The sequence below is a fragment of the Dipodomys merriami genome, unplaced genomic scaffold, assembly GCF_024711535.1.
Source record: "Dipodomys merriami isolate MVZ:Mamm:240054 unplaced genomic scaffold, mDipMer1.0.p SCAF_13, whole genome shotgun sequence".
NCBI lineage: Eukaryota > Metazoa > Chordata > Mammalia > Rodentia > Heteromyidae > Dipodomys > Dipodomys merriami.
Genome location: NW_027202604.1, coordinates 37,111,358 through 37,126,494, shown reverse-complemented (window position 1 = coordinate 37,126,494; position 15,137 = coordinate 37,111,358). Strand labels below are relative to the sequence as shown.

The 15,137-nt window shown below is 40.9% G+C and overlaps 1 long non-coding RNA gene and 1 pseudogene across 1 annotated transcript in view; one reads left to right on the top strand and one right to left on the bottom strand.

Moving 5' to 3' along the window:
- Positions 1-15,137, top strand: part of LOC138824781 (uncharacterized) — a 49,376-nt gene that overhangs the window by 22,592 nt on the left and 11,647 nt on the right. The gene's annotated exons all lie outside the window — the stretch shown is intronic.
- On the bottom strand, positions 9,349-9,830 carry LOC138824563 (large ribosomal subunit protein eL21-like; annotated as a pseudogene).

Here is a 15,137-nt window from a genome sequence, read left to right as displayed (position 1 = left end):
GCCGGGCCCTAAAGCCAAACTTTAAATTAATGGGTAGGATTTTTTAAGAAGTAGAACACTATCTAGTCTTTGTTTTTGAGGATATTGTCTGTAGGTTGTGTAATACAGTGCCTTGTATGTAGCAGGGCCTCAATGAGGAGATAGTTACTCTATTTTGTATACTCTTGTTTTTGTTTTTGTTTCCTCCCCCTCCACCCCGCTCCCAGTTGTGGGACCTGAACTCTGGGCCTGGATGCTGTCCCTCAGCTCTTCAGCTCAAGCCTGGCATCCTACCACTTGAGCCACAGAGCCACTTCTGGCTTTTTCTGCTATGTGTTGCTGAGGAATCGAATCCAGGGCCTCATGCGTGCAAGGCAAGCACTCTACCACTGAGCCACCTTCCCAGCTCCTCACTCTTGTTTTTATAGCTTTTTTTGATGTCTCTACCCCTGACCCACATACCTCTGGTTGGATTATTGAATCTCCTAGTTAATATCTAATCCATTTTCCATAGATCTGTCACACCATATACCACACATATATACATATATGTATGTATATATGTGTATATACATACATACACACATATAGATGCTAGTACTGGAATCTCGGGTCTTTTTTGTTGTTGTTATTTTATTTTTTATTTTTATTGTGAAGATACTATACAGAGGGGTTACAATTACATGGGCAAGATAATGAGTACATTTCTTATCAAGCATTGTAGCCTCGTCCTTTATTTCCCCTTCCTATCCTTTCCCATCCTCCCCCCGCCCCCCCAAGATCTCGGGGTCTTGTGCTCTCATTTGGCTATTTTGCTCAAGGCTGAAGCTCTTCCACTTGAGTCATTTTTGCAGTTCCATCTTTTTTTTGGGGGGGGTCCGGTCATGGGGCCTGAACTCTGGGCCTGGGCGCTGTCCCTCAGCTCTTCAGCTCAAGGCTAGCGCTCTACCACTTGAGCCATAGCGCCACTTCCGGCTTTTTTCTTTCTGCTTATGTGGTGCTGAGGAATCGAACTCAGGGCCTCAGGCATGCAAGGCAAGCTCTCTACCACTGAGCCACCTTCCCAGCCCCTTGCAGTTCCATCTTTTTGCTGGTTAATTGGAGATAAAGAGTCTCACGGATTTGTTTCTGGGGGCTGATTTCAAACCATAATCCTCAGATATGAGCTTCCTGGGTAGCTAGGATTTCAGGCATGAGCCATCACTCAGTTAGCACTGTATCACATTGCTTAAGTATCTTGTCTCTCATACCTTGCATGCTTTATATTTAGGGATCAAAGATTTCCTTTTTATTTTCAGTCTCTCTAGCACGGGATCTGATGGAATAGCTGGGTAGTGAATGAAACTGAAATTGAATTACATAGTTGCAAGAAATCAGTTACCTAAATTTTTGTTTTTTTTTTTGGGTCCGGTCATGGGGCCTGAACTCTGGGCTTGGGCGCTGTCCCTCAGCTCTTCAGCTCAAGGCTAGCGCTCTAACACTTGAGCCATAGTGCCACTTCTGGCTTTTTTCTTTTTGCTTATGTGGTGGTGGGGAATGGAACCCAGGGCCTCATGCATGCAAGGCAAGCGCTCTACCACTGAGCCACCTTCCCAGCCTCTTTTTCTTTTAACTTCTAACTTTGCCAAAATAATACACTCAGAGGAAGTTACATATTCAAAACATACACACATTCTAATTTGACTTCTTATAGCAGTTATCCTGTGAAATAGGTATTATTGTTGATCTCATCATGCTAGTGATTAAAATGAGGAAACAGAGGCCCAGAATTCTGAGAATCTACTTCACCATTTGGTCCTACCTACCAGGTTTCTATCCAGCAGCTGATTGTGGCTACTATTTAACAATGCTGAGGATTGAACCAGAACCTCGTGTGTGCTAGCTGAGTATTCTGCCACAGAGTGTCTAGTACACTTTTGAGACATGTTTGAAAGTGCCATGCCAACGATTGGCTCTAGGGAGTTTATTTCAGTGGCAGAGTGCTTGCTAGCACTAGGGGGGCCTGGGTTTCCTTCCAGCACTGCCAAAACAACAAATGCTGTCTGTAAGTAAATTGTATGTTCACTGTTCACTAGTATGTTCTTACTAGTAACCAAAAGTACCCTCATTCTTTTATCACTACACAATGCATATTTGATATGACAGAGACAGAGAAAGATAGAGAGGAGGTGCGGGGAGGAGAGAAAGAGCTTGTGCTCTATGAAAAGAGCATGGGAAATTGGTGAGTAATCTGAACCTGACTGAGAGAGAATTCTTTCTTTGTACTACACCAGAGGAATGCAAAACTGTCATGTGAGGAGGCATGGTACTCTTTGTATATCAGGTAAGGTAGAAAGGAGAGGAACAAGGTTCAAGGAAAGGAGGAGTTAGAAGGGGCCAAGTGATAGAAATCAACAAAGGAAGTTGGGCCTGGAAATATGAGAACTGGAGAGGAAGGAAAGGCTGAGAGGCTGTTAGGTGGATAGCTTTTAGAAGAGTAGAGACTGCAAAGCAACCTGCTGTGAAGGAGCTCCAAGATACCATCTGGATTCTTCTCCCTGTGAAACACTTTCTCCTCAAAAGGATTGTCACCTTCCAACTCCACTTACCACTTCAGTAATTTACTGGTGTTGCTTTTTATGAGTTACATAGCTTTATACCAGCAAGTCTGGTGGTCTTATTATTTTTGTTCTAATAGTAAAGAAAAGCTTTTGTGTGTGTGTGTGTGTGTGTGTGTATACACACACACACACACATATGCTGGTCCTGGGGCTTGAACTCTGGGCCTAGGATCTGTCCCTGAGCTTTTATCTCAATGCTAGAGCTCTACCACTTGAGCCACAGCTCTACTTTCAGTTTGTTTAGTGGTTAATTGGAGATATGAGGTTCATGGACTTGCCTGCCCAAGCTGGCTTTGAACTGCAGTTCTCAGATAGCCTCCTGAGTAGTTAGCATTACAGGTGTGAGCCATGTTGGTGCCTGACAAGAAAAGCTTTAAAAATAGTTAATGGTGATTTATTTTAATAATGACATGATAAAGATGAGTGAATGTTCTTGTATTTTGCTCAGAAAGCCTGTCAAGAAGCAAGGATATTTCCCTTTACTGTCATGTTTTCTGCTTTTGATAGAAAATTACCCATATGAAGCAGGTGCTGGTGGTTCACACCTATAATCCTAGCCACTCAAAAGGCTGAGATCTGAGGATTAAGGTTCAAAGTCAGCCAGGGGGATAGTACATGAGATTCTTCTCCAGTTAACCACCAGAAACCAGAAGTGGTGCTATGGCTGAAAGTGGTAGAGGCTAGCCTTGAGTAAGAGAGTTTGGGGACAGCCCCCAGACCTTGAGTTTAAGCAAATGCCACAACAGACAAAAAAAAAAGAAAGAAAGAAAGAAAAAGAAAAGAAAGACAGAGAGAGAGAGAAAGGACAAGGAAGGAAGGAAGGAAGAAAGGAAGGAAGGAAGGAAGGAAGGAAGAAAGGAAGAAAGGAAAGAAGGAAAATTACTGTATACAAGAAGCATCTCCTGGTATTTGTATCTCCTGAGTTCCAAATATTTTTTGTTGTTATTGTTTGTTTGTGTTCAAGGCTAGTGCTCTACCACTCGAGCCACAGCACCACTTCTGTCTTTTTCTGAATAGCTTATTGGAGATAAGAGTCTCACGGACTTTCCTGCCTGGTCTGGCTTTGAACTGCAATCCTCAGAGCTCAGCTTCCAGAGTTGGTAGGGTTACAGGCGTGAGCCATCAGCATCTTGCTTCCATATCATATTTTGAGCTAATATGATTTCCTGGTCTAGAGCCATTTATATCTGAACAAAAATGGCAGTTCTAGTAACAATTTGTCATATTCATTCTCCTTGTAGCAAGTTCCTTTTGTTCATGAGTCTTATTATTGAAGAATCATTTAGTTGTAGGTAAATGACCCCTGCTTTTTGTCTTAATTGAAACTCAGCCTGCCACAATTGTTTCATGAGTCAGTAAATCTTAGGAGGAAAAAATCCCTAATGTGCAGTAAAAGCAAAGGAAAAAATGATTTCATGATTTCCTATGCAAATGATTCTTTGCTGTCATGAATAAGCCCTCTCTGAACTTTTTTTTTTGGGGGGGGGGATGATCTTCCCTTATCGATAGTTCTGGTTGGAGAAAAAGAAACCTTGAGTCTATTTAGAAGGACATGTGAGATTTATAATTGATCTCTGAGCATGGTATTTGGTATTCATCTGTGTACTGAAAAAGGAAGAATACATGGAGGGGGTAACATGCTCGATAGGAAGTGTACTCATTACCTTACTCATGTAACTGTAACCCTCTGTATAGTATCTTTACAATAAAAAATAAAAAAAATTAAAAAAAAACCAAACTAAAAATAAAAAAATAAAAATAAAAAAGGAGGAATAAAGAGAACCTTACTGAAAGGGCTTGTACCATATTGTCTCTATTTATTTAGTCAGTTGTGGGGCTTGAACTCAAGGCTTTAGTGCTGTCCCTGAGCGCTTTTTACTCAAGGCTAGTGCTCTACCACTTTGAGCCACAGCACCATTTCTGGTTTTCTGGTGGTTATTTGGAGATAAGTCTCATGGTCTTGCCTGACTGGGCCGGCTTCAAACCACAATAATCAGATCTCAGCCTCCTGAGTAGTTATGATTACAGCCACAAGTTACTGGTGCTTGGCTTTGTCTTACTTAATAGTCTCAGTCAATACAGGCATCTCAGGACTTGACATCTTTCTCACTGGCATATTAAAGTTGGATCAGTTAGCTATTGCCACATAACAAATCACCCTACAATTTATTGGCTTAAATCAACAGTCACTTGTTGCTTAATGATGCAGATACATTTCAGGAAATGTATTGTTTAGCTGTTTGTATGAGCAAACATCATAGAATAGTATAGTTGTTCAAACTACTGTCATTGGGTTATATTGTTTTTTAGGAACCACCATTGTATTTGTAATCTGTTGTTGACAAACCACAAGCATGACTGCATTACTTTTTACTATTTTATGTTTTTTCTGGGTAGATATTTCATTTGTTTTGCCTGAGTTCACTCATATGACTATATTTGTTTGGAAAGTTGTTTGTGGGCTCGACCCAAGTGGGATAACAAAAATGGCTGTTTCACTCGCCATGTGGTATTACATTTTGGATCACCATTCTGCCTGGTGATCTTGGGGTTCTGCAACTATGAAGACAGAATCTGCAAGTTCTCTGGAACTCATGGCATCTTCTGCCATATTCTGTCAGTCAAAGCAAGTCTTAAAGTCAGTTCATATTTTTTTAATTTTTTTATTTTTAATATATTTTTATTGTGAAAATACTGTACCGAGGGGCTACAATTACGTGGGTAAGATAATGAGTACATTTCTTATCAAGCATTGTAGCTTCCTGCTTTTGTTTACCCTTCTGGTCCCTTCGTAACCCCCCTCCCCCCTCAGTCCTCCCCCACCAAAGTTGTAAAGTTCGTTTTTTGACATAACGACTTGTACATCTCATTGTTGCAATGGGTCCTCCTGTATCCCTGTTTTTAAAATTTGTTTTTTCTCTTCCCCTCCACATATACCAACATCATATATAGTGAAAACAGGGGTTGTACCATGGGGGAGGGACATACAAGGCAACAAAGACATAATCTTATAAACATGTTAGAAACAATCACATGAAAGATCTCTCTCTCTCTCTCTCTCTCTCTTTTTTTTTGTCAGTCATGGGGCTTGAGCTCTAGGCCTGGGAGCTGTCCCTGAACAATTTAGCTCAAGGCTCATGCTCTACCACTTGAGCTATCGCATCACTTCTAGTTTTCTGGTGCTTTTTTATTTTTTAATTGTGATTGATTACATAATTTCCCAAATTTCACAGTATTGTGGAATAATGATGCTCATTTAAAGTCACAAGCTCATTCTAACTTTCCTGGAGCAAATTGTCTATCACGGTCTATAACATATAACAGTGTACACATATACACCATACATGTGATCAGCAGCATGGGGATATTTAGTAGTGGTTCGACCAGATGAGTGGAAGTTCTTTGTTTCTTAATTCCTGTTAATTTTGTCGTATTACCTAACATTTTGGATTTAACATCCACTTATCAGGGAGACCATGTACCATTTGTCTCTTTGCTCTTGGCTTACCTCGCTCAACATGATTTCTTCTAGCTTCATCCATTTCCCTGCAAATGTCATTAGTTTTTCATTTCTAATGGCTGCATAATATTCCATTGTGTATAGATACCACAATTTTTGGATCCATTCATCTGTGGTAGGGCATCTGGGTTGTTTCCATATCCTAGCTATTGTGAACAGTAAGTCAGCTCATATTTAAAGAATGGGAAATATACTTCTTGAAATAGGTACATACATTGTGACCAAGTTTTTTTCAACAAACCACATTGGTAGTTACCTGAGAAAGAGCTATTAGGGTACTTGGGGCCAGCGAGGTGGTCATATCTGAATTTTGAATATTTAGATTGTCATCTCTGCCAGGTATCTTAGAGTGGAGTGTATTTCTTTAGAGTAGAGGGTAGGCAAGAACTAATGTTTTGAAGTTATCACCTCATATGAAATGAAAGAAGCCTCATTAAAAAAAATCTTTAAATTGGGATCTGTAACAATGCCTCTCATATAGGGGGAAAGGATAGTGAGAGGAGGAGGATGGGAAAAGGAAAGGTGAGATATGTATGAAATTAAAGAAAATCATAAGTATTCATTACTTCCTCTTTTCTGTATCTCCTCATACTTAGAGGTTAGGGCAAAAAGACCATAATGTTAAGTAGTACCCTGTTCAAAACTTGTCATTTTACTTTTCCTTATATCAAAACACCAGCTCATTCCTCATCCTACAAGATCCTAAGTTTCCAGAGTGAATCTAGAAAATACCAGGCTCTTGAAGTGTTCTGTAAAAAAGGTTTCTTGTCAGATAATTTAGAAAAATGTAGAATTGTGAACTATTAAATGTAGTAATTATACATATTATATATTTTACTGGTAGTGCTGGAAGATGTTATTATTCAGGTATATTATTCATATACCTATATGAATATTTGCTGGTCGGAAAGAATTCTCTTAGAATCCTGTCTTCTCTACCCTTTGTTGTGTCTTAAAGACAACTTAACTTCCTTAACCAGTGATCAGTTTCGGTAGACCTAGAAGTAAATTTCTGACAAAACAGGGTCATTTAGGGATTGCTCCTTAAGTAATTTCATAAAACTCTGAGGTGCCTTCCGTGTCCATGTTTTCATTATTTAGTGCAATTTTTTTTTCCTGGTCCTGGGACTTAAACTCCAGGTCTGGGTGCTGTCCTGAGCCCTTTTGCTCAAGACTAGCACTCTACCACTTGAGCCACAACTCATTGGAGATAAATGTCTCATGGACTTTCCTGCTTGGGCTGGTTTTAAAGTACAATCCTCAGATCTCAGTCTCTTGAGAGCCACCGGTGTTCAGTTCTGCAAATTTTTATGCACAGGGAAATTAGCAAGGACTTTGAGAAAGTGATCTATACTCAACCAAAAGAAAAAGATAACATTTTTTTCTTAACTGAGAAACGAGTGGGTAAACGAGTTTGTCAGGATTGCATCCAGGGTTTTGAGGTCTTATTTCTGTTTTGTTTTGTTTTTGGTGCTGGGGGTTGAACCCAGCACATACTGTGCAGAAACTATCTCTGAGCAATAGCTCCTGTCCTCAAGGAATGTTCTTAGGATATAGTTTCTTTCTCTCCTGATCTCCTTTATTTTAGCTCTACTTTCTTCTGGTTGGCTTTATTCTCAGGCAAGCTCTTCCCGGGAGATGTTCCAAATGTACACCACCTGCTCCAAGCTAATATCCTGTGGGGCTAAAATGCACAGTGGATTATGCTGCCTCTTTTCCTATACTAGTAGGTAAATGCTGAAATGAATACTGATTGGCCTGCCTTGGGTCACATGCTTATCCAGTGCCAGTCACTGTGTCAGGGAATCAGCCTGAACATTTGGAAATCCCTCTTGAACCCATGAACTTGGATTAGGGAATTTGTTTATAAGAAGGATGAGATAGCTTTGCTATTAGAAGGCATGCTACACAAAAAGAACAACTCCCTGTGCATACACTGACATGCTTTTTGACTCTGAGGACTTGCTTTCGCTCCTTAATCTCACAATGGTGTTTTAACTCAAGCTGGAATGCTCTAATTTTCTCTGCAGAGGACAGCATAAAGAGGAAGTGTACTTCTTAGTGTAAGGTCTAGCTCTTGACTACTAACTTGATTTACTTCCATGTCTCCCTAGATTACGACAGCCTCATCAGTACTTCTGAGACACAGATTGCTCTGGGTTTGATTCTAATTTTCTACATTCTTTACCTATCTTTTAGGAAATGATTGTTCCCTGGCCCCTGGTCTTGACTTTGGGCTATTGATACCTTAATCTCTGCTAGTCTTGACTTTGGGCTATTGATACCTTAATCTCTGCTGATAACAAACTTTTCCTTAGCTTTTATCTTTTGTGTTCTTACTGCTGAACCTGTTTACCATCCACAGTTTAGCTTAATAGTATCTGTTGGCCCAAGTTATTTCCCGACACAGTCCCTGGTCAGTATTCTGGGCCATGCCTTTTGTTGTTGTTGGTGGTTGTGAGGCTTAGACTCAGGGCCTGGGTGCTGTCCCTGAGCCTCTTTGTGCTCAAGGCTAGTGCTCTACCACTTTGAGGCACAGTGCCACTTCTGGTTTTTGAGTGGTTAATTGGAGATAAGAGTCTCTTGGGGAGTCCGGCGCTGGTGGCTCACGCCTGTAATCCTAGCTACTCAGGAGGCTGAGATCTGAGGATTGCGGTTCAAAGCCAGCCCGGGCAGGAGAGACCGTGAGACTCCTATCTCCAATAAACCACCAGAAAACCAGAAGTAGCGCTGTAGCTCAAGTGGTAGAGTGCTCGCCTTGAGCTGAAGAGCTGAGGGACAGCGCCCAGCCCAGAGTTCAAGCCCCACGACCAACAAAAAAAAAAAAAAGAGTCTCATGTGGAATTTTTGCGTGGGCTGGCTTTGAACTGTGATCCTCAGATCGTAGCCACCTGAGTAACTAGGATCACTGGTGTGAGCCACTGATACACTGCTAGGCCACGCCTTTTGCATTAGCATGTGTCTTCCCCCCTCCCTCTTTGATAATCCAGCAGTCTTTTTTTTTTTTTTTTGTTTTGTTTTGTTTCTTTTTTTTTTGTTTTGGTCGGTCATGGGGCTTGAACTCTGGGACTGGGCACTGTCCCTCAGCTCTTCAGCTCAAGGCTAGTGCTCTACCACTTGAGCCACAGCGCCACTTCCAGCCTTTTCTGCTTATGTGGTGCTGAGGAATCGAACCAAGGGCTTCATGCATGCAAGACAAGCACTCTACCACTGAGCTACCTTCCCAGCCCAGTCTTATTTTTACATCTCTCAGGCCATGAATTCATAGGGAATAGGTTCCAATAGATCAGGCTCTATCGGTTGATTCTCACAAAGTGTGCTTCTCCAGGTGGAGCAGGCTGGTGCTTCAGTTGAACCTAGGTTCCTTTCTCTTTGGCTTCCTTCTTTTTCTGGTCATTTTCCTTCACTCATTTCAGGAAGCTTTCTCAGTTCTTAGCGTGTTTAATATGCTCAATATGCACATTAATGCTCTTAGCAAGGATCTTGCCCTTAACTTGATTGTTCACAATAATGCCAACAGCATGCTGGGTAACATTATAGACCTTTCCAGTTTTGCCATGGTAGCATTTGTGGGGTATTCCTTTTTGAATAGTACCCATTCCCTTGATGTCTACAGTATCACCCTTCTTGTAGGTTCTCATGTATGTAGACAAAGGAACAATTCCATGTTTCCTGAAGGGCCTAAAGAACATGTATCAAGTTCCTCTCCTCTTTTTCTTTGTGTTCATCATTTTGTCAAATTACTGGAAGATGGCGGTTCCAGCCAAAAGGTCTTCCTTTCTCTTTTAGATAATAAGGTCAGATACCATGCTAGGGCACTCATTGGACTTTTAAGGCACTCACTAGAGTTTTAAGTCTCTAAGAGCTTCAGTTTTTTTTCATTGGTAAAATTACAAGAATAGTGTCTACTCCACAGGATTGCCTTGAAGATTAAACAAGAGAATATAGGCATTGGAATGATTGTGCATTTCTGCAATCCCAGCTACTCAGGAGGTAGAGACAGGAGAATTGAGGTTGGAGGCCAGCCTGGGCCATAAAAGTTAGTGCAACTCCATCTCAACAAATAAGCTGGGTGTGTTGTATGACTGGGGGCATGGCTTAAATGGTAGAGCACTTGTCCTGCAAGTTTCAAGTCCAGAGCCCCAGTACTGTAGGTAGGGTGAAGGGAGAATGCAGGCATTGCAAGATAGTAACTCTAAGAAGCTAATGCATATGGGAATGTTTAAAATGAATTGATTTGGTCCTTGTCCAAACTCCTCTTTATGCTGTTTTCCTCATTCCAGCAGGCAGGCCAGTCTCTAAGGGAAGGAAATGTCAGCAGGATAAAAAAAAATAATAGGAATCTTTCTAGCTTTACTTTTCAAGAGCTTGAGGCCCTCATGGAACAACAAGACCTGGCAAAATGATGAGTACAAAAAAGAGAGAACATTTTCCCTCAGACTAACAGATACTGAGAAGTTGTGAAGTAAGTAGAAATGTAGCCAATTGCAGAGTTTGGGGTCCTGTGCCCTGCTTTCTGGGCAGTCTTGGAGACCCTCTAGGACATTACTAGGTAGTAAGTCAGCAGATTCTGGGTTTTCCAAGTATAGCCAGAAAAATATTGGCCAGAAAGAAGTTATACAACTTGGGAGTGTGGATATATCACTGTTAATCAGTGAGAATAATGCCTATGGCTCAGGCAAGGTGATGGACAGACGAAACAAGGAAACAAGGACCAGAATGCACACTTCCTTTCCTCTATACTTTCCCATAAGTTCTCAGAACCCAGACACATTCTTTGAAAATGAGAGGGAAAGTTCAAATTAATCATGGTCACATTCTGCCAAACTGATTGGGCTAAAAGTGAAGTTGAGCTCGAGAGCTGCTTTTTTTTTTTTTTTTTTGTATCTTTTGTGATAGATTTAGAATAATCCTAACTAGTGCCCATAGAGAGCAATTAACTAGTATCTGTAGGTAGATAATGCAATATGTTTACTGAGTCTGAATTAGATGTTGTTTGAGTCTGTCTCACATTGGATTTTCCTATCCAAAGCCTCGAATAGCCATTTCTTGCATCAGTGGTTCTCAGTGTGTGTTTTCTGAGCATAAGCATCAGCCTCCCTGGGCACTTGTTAGAGATGCACATTCTCAGGCCCCACAACAGAACTACTGAATCACAAAGTCTTCTCCATCTTTCTGAGCATGCTAGAGTTTGAGAACCACATTCTACATCATTTCTGTTGTTTTATCCACATCCTCAGTTTCTCACGCTTATTCTCACTCAGATTAAACACGAACCATCAAGTTCCCGTTGGATATTTGACTGACTTTAGCTTGAGGTCATCCAAACATTGTGATCTTATATGGAGATGGGAGCTTCTGATTTCCTCCAGAATTTCCTTGTAAATATCTCAACTTCATTTTGCTTAATTGAGGCTCCTATCTCTGGAAGGAAAATAGATGATGAAAAGACCCTTTAGTAAATGAGTGGGGAGAATGACTTGCAGGCAGTCATGATTTTAAACCTATACCAAATCTCCAAGGATCTGGTGAACTTCAGAAGGAATAAATTTGTGGCCAGGCAAGCTCCTAAGGAAATTTATGGTTAAAGCAGTTCCCTGTTTCTGGGTCAGGAAGTGATAGCACACAGATGGAATTTACAATGGGAGCATGAATGGAGTCCACTTTGTTAAGCCCCACCAATGCTGCTTAGCAAAAGCCCTTTCACAGGCTCGATTCAAATATAATGAGTGCTCCCCAGGCTCTTGGAAGACCTGGCTGGCCCCCTTTTTCTTTTTCCTCGACTGCTTTCACTTTTTCACAGAGGACTGCCCGTTTCGGTCCACTTGGGATTGGTGCGAGCCTTGATTTGGCAGGAGAAAGGAAGTAGTACACTGTGGCCTACAAAATTGAATTATTCTGCCTCTCTGGCTCCTTGCCTCAAATAATAAGCCTTTGTGCTTTGAAATGCAGGGAAGTCCCAGTTTCTCAGGCTTAGAAAAACAAAACAAAGCAACCTTTCTGCAGTCTCCTCTCCTGCCTTAAGTTGCTTGGCAGGGAGTAGTTGAGAGGCAGAACAATGATTAAATAAAACATTTCTTTATTATTTTAGAAATTACTCGGAAAGTTGACTTTAAAACAAACACACTTGATACATTCCTTTAGAAGAACCAGTTTAAAAAAATCATACGGAACAAATTGCTATATGTTTAAAAGACAAACCCCAAACTCAAAAGATTTTTGCTATAACCAGTGATCTGCTTATGAAATATTTGACAGAGCAAAATTGTATTACCGAGAAGTCAGTCTTTGGAATCTGTGGAGAAGGTTGGAATTTTAAAAATAGACATTTAAGTCATTCATCTTTATATTTCCTTTCCTAATTTTTTCCTTCCACTTCTTTTAAAGGTGCGTTATAATAGCATTATAGTCTGTCTGTCTGCCTGTCTGCCTGTCTGCCTGTCTGCCTGCCTGCCTGTCTGTCTGTATGTTTTTTTCCTTTGTGCTGGTCCTGGGACTTGAATTCAGGGCCTGGGCAATGTCCCTGAGCTTTTGTGTTAAAGGCTGGTGCTCTACCACAGCTCTACTTCTGGCTTTTTGGTAGTTAGAGATTAGAGTCTCATGGACTTTCCTGCCTGGGCTGGTTTTGAGTCACGATCCTCAGAGCTAAACCTCCTGAGTAGGTAGGATTACAAGCATGAGTCACCAATTTCCAGCTTCACTATTTATTTTGAAATTTTGCCTAGCATGCACGAGGCCCTGGCTACATTTCTTTCATTGCACAGACATTGTTTTTCCTTCTGCTCAGAGGGCCTGTAAGAGCAGGGTCTACTCAGAGTCTGCTTTGAACATCTTCCTGTTTCTTTATGATCTGCTTAACTTCCATGGTAGAATCAAACATTTCTCCTTAGTATCCCCTGGTTATCTGTCATTTATCAAGTGCTTATTATGTGCCAAATTTTGTTCTTGACACAGTACAGAATAGCACAGTTACAGCAATGAACAAAACAGACACAAACCCCTTTCCTCTGGGCACCAGTGGCTCATGCCTGTAATTCTAGCTACTTAAGAGGTTGAGATCTTCAGACCATAGGTCAAGCCAGCCTGGGCAAGAAAGTCTGTGACACTCTTAGCTCCAATTAACCACCAGAAAACTGGAAGTAGAATTGTGTCTCAAAGTGGGTAGAGCACTAGCCTTGAATGAAAAAGATCAAAGACAGTGCCCAGGCCATGAGTTCAAGCCCCAAGACTGCAAAACAACAACAACAAACAACAACAACAAAACCCTTTTCCTTCAGGGAGTTTTATTTGAATGGTCAGAAATATACGAAAAACAAAATAGCAAATTGTCTGTACTCCAAGTGGATTAAATACAATAGTGAAAAATATGGAAAGAGGATAGGAACCAACAGGGAATGTGTTTATAATTTTGATGAGCTGGTGAGGGAAGCCTTCACAGAGAAAGTGGCATGTAAGCAAACCAATGAAGGAAAAAACTGAAGTTCTGTTGGTGTATGGGGAAAACCTGTTCAGGTGAATGTAGGGCCAACTGTAAAAGGTCCTGGCTTGGTAGCCTGTTATGTTTAAGGAACATCAAGGAAGGTAGTATATGGGAGGAGTAGGGAAAGCATCTGAGGGTGGAGTAATGGTTTGGGAATATGGGAAGGATTAAAGATCACTTTGAGCTTTGTAAATGATGGGCGGTTGAGGATTGTCAGCAGATGAGGAACTTATCTTAGACTGTTTTCTGCTGCTGTAACAAATTGCCACAGACTGGGTAACATATTAACAATAGAGGTTTATTTGCTTATGGTTCTGGAGACTGGGAAGTCCAAGATAAGAGGCTGTATCTCATAAGACCTTCATGCTGTATTAGAACATGGTAGAAGCATCACATGACAATAGAACAGGGGAAGGAGAGAAAGGAGGGAGGAAAGACAGAGAGAACAAGGAGGGGCTGAACTTAACTCTGTTACCAGGAACCCACTTCTTCAGTAATGAGATTGATAATTGCTTTGATCCATTTATGAGGGCAGATTGACTGCTTAAGCACATTGCAAGGTTTTACCTTTAAATTTTTTTTATTGTTATTATAAAGATGTACAGAGAGGTTACAGTTACATAAGTCAGATAAAGAGTACATTTGTTTTTGGACCATGTCACCCCTTTCCTCTCTCGCTACCAGTTTTTCTGTCCCATCCCCACTCACAAGTTGTAGTGCATTTTCAACATAATGTCTAGTGAGTACCATGGCTGCATTTATTCATCCTTTGTCCCTCCATTTCTGTACCTCCACTTACCCCTCCCAAAGACAGCTTTCACCTTTTAATGCCCAATGGCAGTTACATTTCAACTGGAGTTTTAGAAGGTGAATGCAAACCCCAGAGGGACACAGTTTCTGTTTTCTGTTTTAGAAGATCCCTTTGCTGTTAGTGGGTGGAGGATGCCAGTCAGTTAATTTCATGACAGCAGAGACCAGAATTGTGTTGTTCACAACTGCTTTCAATGACATGCCCAGCATCTGGCTCAGTGAAGGTTTGTTAATTGAATGAAGGCCTGAGTCCTTGGCTAAACATGTCGATATTTATTGTCATTATATAGCAGGTATCAGAAATTCGACCCAGCTAGTTGAGTTTTCAGAGTGCTCCCATTCTACATATGTTAGATACAAAACTAGAACATTTGTTTGTGATTAGCCAGCTGAGCCCTAGGCGTTGGTATGTGAAGGCAAGTCCATTATTCTAGAAAAAGTGTTAGAATTCTTTGTTCAAACCTGATACAGAGTTGACATATACAAAATATTGCTGGGTAGGTTATAGCATTACATGAGTGCTTTCTCTTTCTTATATTTTCTCCCTCTCACATTAACTTTAGGAAATACTTCATAGCATGGGTAGATAAACTATGGCCAGCAGGCTGAATCAAGTTTGTAGCCTGTTTCATTTTCTTTTTCTTTTCTTTTTTGGTACTAGGAATTGAACCCAGCATCTCACACAGTTCTACTACTGAGCTATAACCTCAGACCCTTATGAACTGTTTTTGTGCAGGCTGGAAGTTCT